This window comes from Gopherus evgoodei, chromosome 1, assembly GCF_007399415.2.
Source record: "Gopherus evgoodei ecotype Sinaloan lineage chromosome 1, rGopEvg1_v1.p, whole genome shotgun sequence".
Classification (NCBI taxonomy): Eukaryota; Metazoa; Chordata; order Testudines; family Testudinidae; genus Gopherus; species Gopherus evgoodei.
In genome coordinates this window covers 114560737-114574191 of record NC_044322.1, presented here as the reverse complement: position 1 = coordinate 114574191, position 13455 = coordinate 114560737, and the positions used below count along the sequence as shown (strand labels likewise).

Sequence of the window (13455 nt, the reverse complement as noted above, 5' to 3'; positions counted from 1 at the left end):
TAGCAGCGGGGCCCAGACCCCCCCAAACTTTGCGGGCTGGGGGGCAGGGGAGGGAGGGAACCGCCCCACGCCAGCCCCGCCCCGCCCCGCCCCCGGCCGGAGCGCGGGGGGGGTTTAGGGGCCCGCCCCTCCCGGCCGATCCCGGCCGCGGCTGGCAGGCAGGAAGGGAAGGGAAGGGGAGGGGTGCGTAGCGGGGGGAGGGGCTGTTGCTGCTGCCACCGCCACCGCTGCCGGGCTGAAGAGAGGCAGCAGCGCCGGGGCCTTGGGCACGTCCGGCCGGCCCGGGGGAGGGGTGAGGAAGAGGAAGGGGGGGACTCGGCCCCTCACGAGGACGCATCCGCCGGGGAGGGGGCAGAACGCGCGGGGGAGCCAACCGCCGCCGCCGAGACAAAGAGCGGAGCCCGCCTGGGAGACCCCCCCCCATCCGCTCCGCCGCCGCCGCCGCTGCCATTATTGCTCCGCTCCCGCCCCGCTGCCGAGGTGAGAGCGGGGCCCGCCGCAAACTTGTGGCGGCCGCTGCTGGGGAGTTGGGCGGCCCCGGGGGGCGCTGCCGGGCCTAGAGCCCCTTTCCCCGCGCGGGGGGGAGCCCCAGGGGGCGGGATGGGAGGGACTCGGGCGGGGGCGGCGAGCCCGGGGCCGCAGGAAGGCGGCGGGGGGAGGGTGTTTCGCTGCCACGTTCGGCCGCTGTGTCTGCGGGGAGGCCGGCCGGTCCGGCCGATGGAGCCGCCGCACAAGCGCCTCGTCCTCGCGGAGTTTTGTGTGTGTGTCTGACAGCTGCAGCTGCTGCTGCTGTGTAGCCGGGTCCGTGCTGGGGAAGGGGCAGGGCAGAGCCGCGCGGCGGCTGCGTCTCTAGCCGGGCTCTGGGACTCCGCCGGGCTCGCCGCCTCAGCCTGCTCTGCGGGCTGACCCCGGAGGTGAGCTGCTTCTAACATGGTTTAAATTAAGTGCAGCCCAGGTCTCGCTGTGTAGCTCAGCCCGACGAGCAAAGGGGCAGAAAACAGTGCTCAGCTAGGACTCCAGTGATAACCCCGTCAATAAAATAACCAGTCTGAAAATATGGCCAGATGAGAAATCCCGAATAAAGATTGTATGAGTATAATAAAAGCAAGTCGGCAAAGGCAAAACTGATTATTTGCATTTCTGTTTTTAATAATTTCAGCATCTGCAATTTAGTAGGAATATTTAGCCGAGGTCAAGTAGCACCTAGTACATTAACATTTAAGATGAAATAAGTTTACAGTCTAATGGGAAGTTGGTATCGTGTAAAGTTTTCAGAAGAGTTTAATGTGGTATTCGAAACGTTGACAAGCATTAGTATTCAAAAATTAACTCATTTGTTTACTAGGAGTGGAACTCCATTTTCATATATGGTAATACATGTTTATAAAACATGTTTAGAGAATATTAGATCCTTTGTACCTATTTAATAAGTCAAACCCAGCACATGACACAATTAAAATAAACAAAGCCAAAACAACCTTCAGATGCTTCAACATAGGAATATTCTGATGTTTATATTTGGTGATTTTTAACTTTGTATATGTATCTAAAACTGTATTTCACTTTTGTAGAAACTGTTACATTTAATGCCACTAAAGTCAGTACATTGTAGTAGGCTGATACTTCCCAATTATGTTAGTGTTATGGTAGCCAGACTAATAATCAGTAATACTGAGCAGTCTACAGGTGCTGGGGATGGGGGGATCAAAATAATACCTCAGTTAAAGGTTTGATGTAGGTTAATAAAAAACAATCCAAAAACAAACCTACAGATATCCTCCTGTGAGACTCTGTGTGGGCGGAATAGGTTAGTAATTCAGGTTAGAATTGCAACTTCGATTAATCTTCATGTAATGTAGTTTATATGGTATTTCATGTCTCCTGTTAGAGGACCGTTGCACTGTAAATAGCTGTGTATATTGAAATGAAGTTGTAAACTAAATATTGAATTTACCTTAAAATTGTTCTTTTTTCCTGTGGTGGTTTAAAAATTTGAGTGCCAGCTACATTTTTTATTTAATTTTGCCCTTTGTGTATCTGGATTCCATTTGTTTCCACTTTCTTATTTGGACTGGAGTGGTAGTTGTCTCTGAAGGCATACTATTGCTGTAGCAGCTTACTGAACAATAGGAAATCAGACTCCTTTTCAGTGATGGCACAGTAGTGTTGTCCTACTGCCATATATACAAGTTAGCTCTGCCATGTTTGGCTTCTGTTCTCCAGAACTTGGGCCAGTAACTTAGAATGGAGGAGGAGTCTAGGTTTTTAAGTGCTTACCAGATGAGAGCTTCTGAGAAAGGGTCTCTTTTTAGCTTAACAATATTTCCTCTGGGAAGTGTCGTTACCCTGCTGTCTATTGCAACTGCTCTTAAGCAATCTTAGCCTGTCATCACCGCTTAGGAACTATGATGCCAATACATCTTATATTTGCATTGTAGACATAACTGTAACTACAAAATAAGATTTAGGTAGCTTAGTGATTTTAGTGCTTCTGAAAGATACTGTCTTTACAACTCCGAAAACTGAAATCTTCTGTCTGACCCCAGAAGTCAGGTTTTTAAGTTTATATTTCAAGCTTTGCTATCCCACCAGTATGTCCCAATGGAGAGCGTTTCAGTCTTCATAACTATTCCTTGTTTTCTTTGCTGTGACTTTCAACAAGGAGGCCAGTTGTGCAGAGGATATTTGTGAGTAGGGGTGGAGATTGGAGGCATCCTTGCCTACTATCATCCAGACTAAAATTTGCAAATAATTGTTTATAGGTCAGTGAACAGCCTTAAGATGGTAAACATTTTGACACTGCCTTTGTCAGCTGTATTTGAATTGTTGCCCAGAGGTGAAAAGCATATTCTAACTTCTTGAGCCCGATAATAATCTTCCAGATCTTCCTTCACTTGCTCTCCTGCAAAAGAAACAAAGGTTGTAATTAGTCATCTACCTTCTGCATGGTTCCTTATATTTACCTCTGGGTAGTAGGTGTCTGATAGATTTGAAACTCCAGCATTTCACTGGCTACTGTAACAGAGGGAACTTACTATCTCCTTCTTTTCCGCCCTTCATTTCTCTTGAAAGCCTCCTGATAGCTCTCTGTAGTTGAGTGAGAAAGGTCCGTGCCAGTCTACACCTCTCCCAGCATCTCCTGGCTGCTGCAAGGGGAGAGAGCAGGACAAAGGTCTGCTATTCTTTTCTTCCCTATAATTTATTCTTATTGCGTTCTCTTCCACTGTTGATAGCTGTTGTATATTCCTTTGCTGATATTCCTCAGCAGCAGCCTAAAATTTGAGATTCCAGCAGCTTCATTTCTGAACAGCGATCATGAAACTGACTAGAGTTGTCTATTTCTTAACAGGGCTGCTTCTTGGTGGAGTTACTCAGGGTGCTGCTGCTTGGCAAGTTGTGAGCTGCAGCAGCATCAGAGCTGGCTACAGACTCATGGACACAATACTGTATTAGTGTACATTTGGTTCAGGGTTGAAAGGCTGTCTTTAGGCCCACTTATCGGGGAAAACTTTCCACTTAACCTGATAAATGGATTTTTCGTGGCATGGTTATAATCATTACTTTTTCTGTGTTAGGAGTTTTAGTTGTGGAACTAGTTAAAAGATTTGAAGTAATTTCCCAGTGGTTTGCTATAAATTTAGTTTCTCTAGTGTTTTTAGTTTGAGTTCAAAGTGAATTTAGTTGTGGTGAAAGATCCTGGATAGACCCCATTGGACACAGTGCTCCATCAAAATAGCTTAGTTCGGTTTTGGAGGGCTAGCCTCTGGGGATGGGCTAAGTTGCTGTGGAGGCGAGCTGCTTTTTCACTTCCCTTGAAAGAAAATACCTAAAGAAAATGCATTTTCTTTTTATCATATTTAAGGTATGCATAAATACCACAATTCCTTCAGTTTCCATAGGGTGAGGTGTTGTAAACACTCATAAGTTAAGTGGAGTGGTACCTCTATTAATGTTTGGATGGAATATCTCCATGGAAAACTCAGCTGTTGTTTGTTATTTAGTAGGTAGCATTTTTTCCTCTAAGTGCTGACCTACACAGCAAGTTGCTGTGTGGCAAACCAGGGTAAGACTATAGCACACCAGCTTGCTGTTCAGTAATGTGTCCTGTGTGGACATTATTACAGTACAGTTAAAGTCTTGGAGTTCAGCTTGACTTGAAACTATAGTTTGCCAAGTCTCATACTTCAGGATTTTTGCTTGGCTAACTATGCTTTCAGGCCAAGTTGCACTCCAGAACTTTCAGTGCACAGTAGCAGTGTACGCACAGGATGTTAATGCATGGGAAGTTGATGCGCTATTCACAACCTGGCTTGCTGTGCAGTAACTAGATGTATAGAAAAGCCCAGTCAGCTAAATCAATTTCCTGTGCTGGTACGGCACTGTTATGAGTTACCATCTTCTGGAAGAGATGTTAAACAAGGTCCCGATGACTTGTGGTCATTAAACAACCCATAGCACTTTTTGCAAGACTATGATTGTTGACCCAAGTATTCCAAGCCAATTTCCATTTTAGATAATTCCATTTTATCTACCAAAATCTGCCTGCAGTTGCTATTAGATACATTAGCCAGTTTATCATAAATTATTCTGTAGTGGAGGTCTGTATAGGTAAACTGATGATATATTTCACTTTAATAGTGGGTGAAGCAATTCTTTATGGTGTTTAGTTTTTTAAAGTGATTTGAAATTTCTCATGCTGAAGGGGCTACATAAATGTATGATTTGTTATTTTTAATTAATACAAATGAAACAAATTCATTTATAGTGCATGAAATGGAATAGAAAGTTGAATTATAAGAACAGATCTGTAAAGTATTCATCTTCTACATAGTAGATGAATTTGTTTCCATTGTTAACAAAAGAATGGATCCTAAATTTTGAACCCATGAGAAAAAATGCTTCTTGTATAGCGAGTTGGTTCAGCAGCATGCATTTTTAAGATTTAGTATGCTTTATTAAGTGTATAAGCTCAAGTGTGGATGCATTTTTTTATTAGAAGTTATCAACATTATTAATTTAAAACTGTTCTAAATATCCGTAGAAACAAGAAGAGTGTACCAGCCACATTACTAAAAGTGTTGAATTTGAAAAATACTGAATGTTAGGTAACTAGCCAAGAATTTTTCAAAAGTGTCCACTTTATTAGGTAGGCTGTAACAGTGTGTTGTGCATGTCAGAAATAAGCTTTATATGGCAATGTGATTTTCTTTCCTGCCTGGTGGATGAAGTCAGCGTCAAAACTGATATAGGTTTCAATGTGGTGATATTCACAGTATAAACACATACAAGTTGAAGTAGGTAAAACTCAAGATGACCATGCAGTGGTCTAGGAAGGAGAACTTTCAAAGTCTGCTAAGGAATGTAGATACAAATACACATTACATTAATGTAGTGTCTGAGTTGGAAAATTTTAAATACGTAGAAATCAGAAAAGTGTTGCTTCAGCAACTTTAACCTCAGCCATGTTGCACCTAAGAAGTGTTTTAGGTAACTCTTTGTGTAGTGCAATGCAGATATTGAGATATACAGTATGTCGAGTATGGTCAAGATCCATTGATCTAGGAAACATAGTATAGGTCTGCTTTTCAAATCAGGGAGGGCCCTTTGAAATGAATGCTTTTATTTTTAAATAAATGTCTTTACTCCTGATTGAAAGGTAGGTTGGGAGCTGGGATATGGTCCATAATCTGTCAGTAGTGCAGTAAGTCTCCTAGCGAACAGCTTGGATACTGTGGTGGGCAGCACACCTTCTCCTTTTTGCCGCCTTGTCAAAGGATTCTACTTGGATTATTTTTTAAGTGCTCATAATGGGTTGGATGCTGTATAAGACTTGGTTCCTATCCCAAATATCTTAGTTTGAACTGATCAACAATAAAAGAAAAAGCACTTGCAAACCTAAAGGGACATTTTGTTTTACAAATTTATTTTACTGTGTGTTTTTTTTAAGAAGGGGAGAGTGATAGCATTTTTCCTGATGTGGATTAATATTTTGGGGATGCTGAAAGGTCCAGATTATTTGTGGTTGATTTTTATTTTAATAGAAAAAGGGATACAGGTGGATTTAGAAGCTTTTTTAAGGGACAGAGATTGAGGACTGTGTTCACTAAAGCAAGTGCACTAAATCTCATCCTTTTTTCTAGTACGTGGGTAGGTGCTTTTCATTTTCTCAGCTGCTAACAGCTTCTGCTTTACGCAGGAGTTGGCAGCTTTCCTTAGTAATGACAGCAGTCTTCTTACAGTAGCTGTGGGTCAGGCTGACACAAATATGGGTATTCAGTCCAACTTGGAGCCATCAGTGGGAAGATGGATGTGGGGCGGGGTTTGATAAAGAGAAGTGTACTGCTTCTTATGCTGCGGCAAGAAGCTAGATTCTACTAACACTGGAGGTTGCTAGCTGCTTAATGCTGAAAGTTACCAACACTGATCTCCATAGAAAAGGACTGAGTTTGTTTTTGGAATGATTGCAGCTATCAGCTATAGTGTCTTTTATTTATTTTTAAAAGAGGTCATTAAATGTTGAAGAGCATCTGGCTATTTATAATTGGCTTAGATAATTTTGAGAAGAAAACATTTTTTAAAAATTATATTAAATATATCAAATTATATGTATTGTATTATTATAAAGATCTGAACAGCAAAGAAATACCATATTTTAAAGCCTTTCATTCCATATGATTCCCAAAGTACTTAAAAAACTACACAATATTACTTCAGTCATCACTGCAGTTTTAGCCACCTCTGTGGTAAAATATATCAGTTTAACCGCCCTCAGCTACGGTACACTAGGAATATAGGGCAAAAAATGAAGACCGCTATATCCAGTTGACATTACAGGAGTAATTTAGGAAGGCAGAGTATAACTTACCATTTTAATAATAATTTATTTTGAGCTTCTATCTAAGACTATGAAAGTATCTTAGAGACATTAATGAATTAAGACTGCCACTTGCTGAATCAATAGCACCACTTCTTAGAGAAAAACTGAGTACAGAGCAGAATGTATCCTCCTTAGCTTTTAGTTCTGGTGAGATGACAACCCAATGTAGTATAGATGTAAGGTCTTCCCCTTCCTTTCTTCAAATTGCAGTGTGTGTTGATTTGGTGTTTTCCGTTTCTCATCTTCATTATGCATCTTGGTTGACATCCAGTGTCAACCTAAATGAATGCAGTTTGAAAGAAATTCAGTGCTTTGTGAAAAGCTGGTGCCATTTTGTATAGTGATCGGGGAAGGATTTTTCAACCTTTAAGTGCAGAAAGCAGTACATGTATTTGTAGACAACATTTTGGGGCTGCACTTTGTTAATCTGTCATAATGACAAACCACATGTTCATTTTCCTGGCCGTATGATGTACTTCCAAACATACTAAAAGGGTTACTAAATTTCACAACTATTGTATGATGAAGTGACAAGGATTCTGGATTCTATGGAGTGGAAATGCAGACGGCTATAAGTTAATGCTGCCCCACAGCTTAGTAAAGTTTATTGTAGAATTCTTTCATCTCTTCAGTGGAGCAGAAATACAAGATCCTATTGTAATTTAAAGTTTGCATTTGTCCAACAACTAACGTATAAAATTGGATTGGCTGGAAAAAATGCTAAATTCATAAAATTGGCATTGAAAATTTACTTTTGCCAGATAAAACCACATTTTGTTTCATTTTAAGACTCCCTTTTAATCAGTTTAAAAATGTATAAGGTGTTGCAAATGCGTACAATATTTAGTTAATTCCCTTTTAGAAAAAGTATGAAGCAGCAAAAATTTGAGTATATTGTGTCAGAAGAAAGCATTTATTAGCTTTATTTAAAATTTTTGAAGCGTTGGCAACAACTAGTCAATGTATCAACCTCACTCTTCAGTTTTGCAATTAAGGGAGGAGCAAGAAGCTGACACGTGGAGGTCATGGGAAGGAGAAGAGAAGAAACCCAGCAGTGATACAAAAGTTCCTATTTTTTGTTGTTTAGCTTTGACTAACATTTATCAGTAAACTTGCAGCTTCAGTTGGGCATCTCTTTTGGCTTAAACCAAAACTCAGAAGTTTTGTAAACCTAGAAAAGAATCTATATGTAATGACAGAGTAACTTGAAGGCATAGTACTTCAGTATGTACTGTTGCATGGCAACTCAGTTTAAATAAGATGAAACTGACAGCAGTATACAGGTTTTCTGGTACAGTTGTGTATTCTGTTATCTGTGAAAAATGTCATCTATGTACCTTCTGTAGCATTAAAGAATTAGAAATTGGTGGCAGCTAGTTGTTGCAATTACCCTCTTCCCATTTGTTCTGTTTTGATACCATATCATTTGTTAGTCAGCCTTACACAGATTCCCCCATAATCCTGTTTAAGACTTACTTTGTCAAATTTATAGATTTGTCAAATAAAATATGTTGAAGTCAATGATTATTTTTTTCTTTTCTTGTCTCTTTTCAACAGGCTTGTGTTTTTAAATTAAAAATAATGACAAAATGGGTACAATATTATGGCTACCAAAGGAAAACAGTGAGAATTTCAAGCATAGAGGTTGAATACAAAAATATTCAAGTAAGCGCTTAATGTTAAATATTTTCTTTACAAGAAATGTGAATCATTAAGAATCTAAATTTACCAAGTGCTCCCTTTTTTCCAGTTTTTAATTTCTTGATGACTTGTCACTGCTTAGCTCTGTCGGGTTTTGTAGTCACTCTGACTCTGTTAACAGTGCTGCGATTGTACAAAATATTTCTATTGTGGACTTACTTTTACATTAAAATTTGAATTCCATTTAACATCTGTAAAGAGGAAAATTAACACTACTATCTCAAATAATAAACATTATAATAAGGGATCTGCCCTCTGCTTGACACTGAATGATTAACATTTTCTTACATCAAAAGACTTTGTTTTATAATATTGAGGATTCTGAATGACCTAATTTGAGAATATTAGGACTTTAATTAGATATCTGTGTAAGGGTTATGTAATATGTATTTGTTTTAAAATTGGGTTGTAATCAAGCTTGTGTTTAGCACAAGTATCAGAAGATGACCCATCTTAATAAGCGCTCAGGCTATTAAGGGATGCATGTGGAATCTTAATGATCTGAAATTATATAGTATCAGAGGGGTAGCCATGTTAGTCTGGATCTGTAAAAGCAGCAAAGAGTCCTGTGGTACCTTATAGACTAACAGATGTATTGGAGCATGAGCTTTCGTGGATGAATACCCACTTTGTCGGAAATTATATAGTCTTACTTTAAAAAGAACACTAGCCTGTCCATTAAGCTGTGATGAGTAAAGTTGTTTGCATGGCTGATGTGCATTTTTTTTACCTTTACTGTCTTGTAATATCATTGTTCATAGCTATTTTATAATCTTTTGCTCTTTTTCTGTTTTAAACATGTGAATAAAAATTTAGCAAAATGAACAAACTTTTTTTCTTTCCCCTCACAGAACTGGGGAATCAGAAAGATAGTCGTACTGTGATTTAAAAGCAGTGTCAAAACATTCTTAATTTTTCTTTATCATTTGCATCCTAACTAGCATATTGTGACAGTGATCTGGGAAAACTTAGGCACTTTATGCCTGGTGGGTAGTCCTACTGAAGTGAATGGGCCTACTCATAGTGTGTAAGGTTAAGAACTTTTGAAAATCTTTGCAGGATCAGGGCCTAACTTGCATCGTAGATCAGATGTTCTCTAGTCGTGCTTTCTTTAATTTGTCAAAGTGCATATGCTAAGTTGTATGATGAACATTTGGTAGCCATGCAATTTAAGTAGTCAACTTATATTTACAGTCAGATTCTGTACCCCTGCATAGTACCTTGCGATTGATTTAATGGGATTGCTTGTGGAGTGAGAATACCCTTACTCATTAAGTATTTTCAGAATCCATTAAAGAACATGAATGAATCAAAGATGGCTTAATCCAATGCCTGCTGAAGTCAATAGAGAAAGAGAAGGATTGATAACTGGGGGAAAATAGGAAAAGGAACACTTTCTGTACTATATGGATGGTTTTTTTTAAAAACTGGAAAACTGGGCAAGGATAAAACATAGGCAATAGATTAAAAAGCAGAAAAATTAACTTGAAAATAGGTATTGGATTTTAAAAATTGAAAAATATAAATTAAAATAAAACAGCAAAATAAAAAAAAATAAAAACCCATTTAAGTTGACCCATTCAGTGGTCCACTTAAGTTTATGAGATTGTTCAGAATGTACAGTATAAAGATATAAATATGTAAATCTTAGTGAGCTCAGGGCTGATGAAATTTTATGGTCTTGAACATTGACCTTCCAAAGAGTACCCAAATCTCTTTATTTTCTAAATAGGATATATTAAAAAAAAATCACAATAGATATTTTAACTAGAGTAAAAGACTTCTTTCCGATCTTCAACAATTGTTAAATTCCTTTAATTTGCCTTTCAGAATAGGTCTGGTCATAATTTATTTTTGTTCTTTGATTTCCTTTTTTTGACTACTGAAATGGAGTTTAGGTGTTTGGGAATTTGGGTTCTCCTGAAATTTACTTTGGTTTAAGGAAAAAAACAAACAAGTCTGTGATAGCACAATGTAAAGCAGATGATGAAAAATGGTTGTCGCTTAGTGTCATGGCTGGGAAGGATTAATTAAAATGGATATAGTCTAATTTTTATATGTATTATATAATTTTACCTTTAATATAATAGAGACCACTTTTGCAGAATTGCATTCAATCATTAATATGCTTAATAGATAACATTAGAAGCAGTCTAGAATTCAATAGACTATATTGTTGTTGCAAGTAAGAGTTAAAATCTGGTATACCTTCACTTGAAATTATCTGACTACAGCAGAGTCTCAGTTTAATGTATTTTCCCACACCAGGAAGTAGCTTAATGAAAAACATCTAGGGATGGGGGTCCTCTTTCTTTGTTGCATAATCATATTTTTGCAACTTAATACTTTTTATGCACATTCGATCTGGATGTGGGAGGAGTACATCGTTTGGGCCAGTTTCCATTTATTCTACTAGTATATAATCCAAACTGTTCCAGTAGTCATAGATAATGATTTTAAATGTAAGGCACTCAGGGTTGTGTTACAATTGTTTGAATTATATTACAGAGAGAATCGCAAAAGTCTTAATGGCAATGTTAGGCCAGTTTCCTAGACTCTGTTTTTTATTTTTACTTTCCGGAAAGATTGCTTTTCGGCCTGAGGGTTGCATAAAATCTAGGGGTATCATGACCACTTTCTCTTTCTTTATTACTAGATGGGAAAAGACTCAAACCGTTTTGGTTTTATAAAATGGGGTTAGTAGTGTGGAAGAACTTGAGAGCCTCTGGGAAAAAATATAATGTTTTTTTTTCCTCCCTCCCCTCCCCAGGGGCTATGCCCTGTTTGTTTCTGAATCTTCAATCCTGGGCCCCCGAACTGAAATTGAGCAATCATGAATATACATGCATTTCAACACATTCATCATATGAACTAAAGGGACATTGACAACTATGCATTTTTAAAAACTGATTTAAAAAAAACCTTTTTCTGATAGATCACCTTTTTACAGAGTTTGTTCTGAAATTAGTGCTTGAGACTTTTTAAAAAAAAAATGTTTTTTTTCTGCTTCCCTGATATTTACAAAGAGCCTTTGGAAACTTTAGATAATTAAGTTCAGACTTTCTCAGGTCCAGCTCTTCTCTTTGTGTGTGCACCTGCCTGCTGCATTTTTAGTTTCATCAGTGCAATGTTCCTACTTAACACCTTATTGAAGGACTTTGGGGGAGAGTAGCCATATGAGCTGTTTCAGAGCAATGCATAAGAGTGATAGTGCCATTTTAGTGCATGACATGGGAAGTGTACTTGCCCATCAACAAAACTGATTCTGTAGAGTGCTATCAAATACCAAAATAAACAAACTGGAAGTTTTTTCTCCCTCTAGTCTTTCAGTTTCAGCAGTGTTAAATATTAATCTGCTATTGGTACAAAATTTTCAGGTCGCGGTATGATTTTTCAAGCTGACAGTGTTTCTTGTAATGTGGATATGGCTGTACCTTACAAATTGTCGTTTGAAGCTTATCAGAAGATGGGGGAGCTCTCAGTGTGCTGTCACAGGAGGAGAGATTTAGTTTATAGACTTAATCGTAAGATTTGTTGCTCCCCTGCATAACAGCATAAGTAAGACATTTTGGAGGAAGGAAAGTGCAGGTTTTCATACCCATTTTCAAATGTGGCTTTTTTGGGAGGCTATTAACTCTAAAATTACAAGACTTGGGTAATTGATACTACTTCCACTATACTGGACTTGTAGATTGCATACAGTTTGGGAGAAACAATTGGCAAATCACATGATATATATACACAACTATTTTCCTCAATGGATTGTGAGGTTTTTTTTTTTTTAATTATTAGTACAGAACTGATATTGGAATAAACCATTTTGGGATATTGCTTCAGGTTACATAGTGAAAATAGATTTGATATCTTACTCGAAGCATATTTCATAACTTTTCCAGATGCCAAAACTAGTATTTATATAGCTATATACACTCAAAGATTGAGGTAATTTTTGTGTGATTCTGAGGATTCATATAAACTTTATTTTAAAGGTTTTTTTCATAGTAAATGTAAAAGAAATAATAGCATAAAAAATTTTGTGTAAAGGTAAATATTTGTTAAAAGGCTGTTTCCCCCTCGGAGGTAGAAACAAATGAAAGCTTGACATGAGGGATGGTGTGTGGTGAGGGCTGTGAAAAAACTGCACTCAACAGAAACTGATTATTTTAATAATATGTCAGTAGTACCTTAGATAAATCATCTAAACACCATACTTTGATTAAGGATGGTACTAGGAGTAGATTTAGTGTGCTGTGGCAGTTCTTCCATTAAGGCTAAACTTGGCCTGGTTTATATAGATTTATATATGACTAATTTTTATAGATGTAACTTTCTTAATTTTAAAATGCTTAACTTCTAAGTACTATAAAAGTAATGCAGCATATTTATATAAGTTATTAGTGGCACTGTTTCTGTATTGTTTAAATTGTAAGTTCCAGAAATATCATAAGTCTTTTCAAAAGCTATCCAATTAAAAATAGTCTTAAAACTATTCCACAGCCTTCAAGAATATTTTGTTTTAAGACATTATAATGTTAAAGATTTTTTTATCAGATTTTTAGAAGTTGGTCAGCACACTGTTTTACACATTGTTCTTCAGCTAAAGGGTATAGTTCTAAATCTATATAAAAACATGGCTGACTAAGAAGGCATATGCATTTCCTATGTATCTGAATTACTTGCTTACCATAAAAAGAGAGCATCCTGTTACATCTATGTTAGATGTGTTTTTGCTTCTTACATCAACACAATTGTCAACTAATATCTGATGGCAAAATCTTTCTTGCTATTGAATATATAAGATAGCAAGAACACAACTTGATATTTCAGATGCCAAGTGGAGTTTACAGTTCTGGCAGTTGGAGTGAGTTTGACAAGTA

The 13455-nt window shown here is 38.0% G+C and overlaps 1 protein-coding gene across 5 annotated transcripts in view; it reads left to right on the top strand.

Annotated features, from left to right (window-relative positions):
* Positions 1 to 237: 237 nt before the first annotated feature.
* NCK2 (NCK adaptor protein 2) overlaps positions 238 to 13455 on the top strand; it is a 170051-nt gene continuing 156833 nt past the window's right edge. For 3 of the 5 annotated variants that reach the window (XM_030569699.1, XM_030569669.1, XM_030569684.1), the window contains exon 1: positions 238 to 480. The gene's annotated coding sequence lies outside the window, so the exon portion shown is untranslated. Of the gene's footprint in view, positions 481 to 748; positions 915 to 8434; positions 8543 to 13455 lie in introns of those variants that run through there. The other 2 variants (XM_030569676.1, XM_030569692.1) reach the window with 2 other exon arrangements.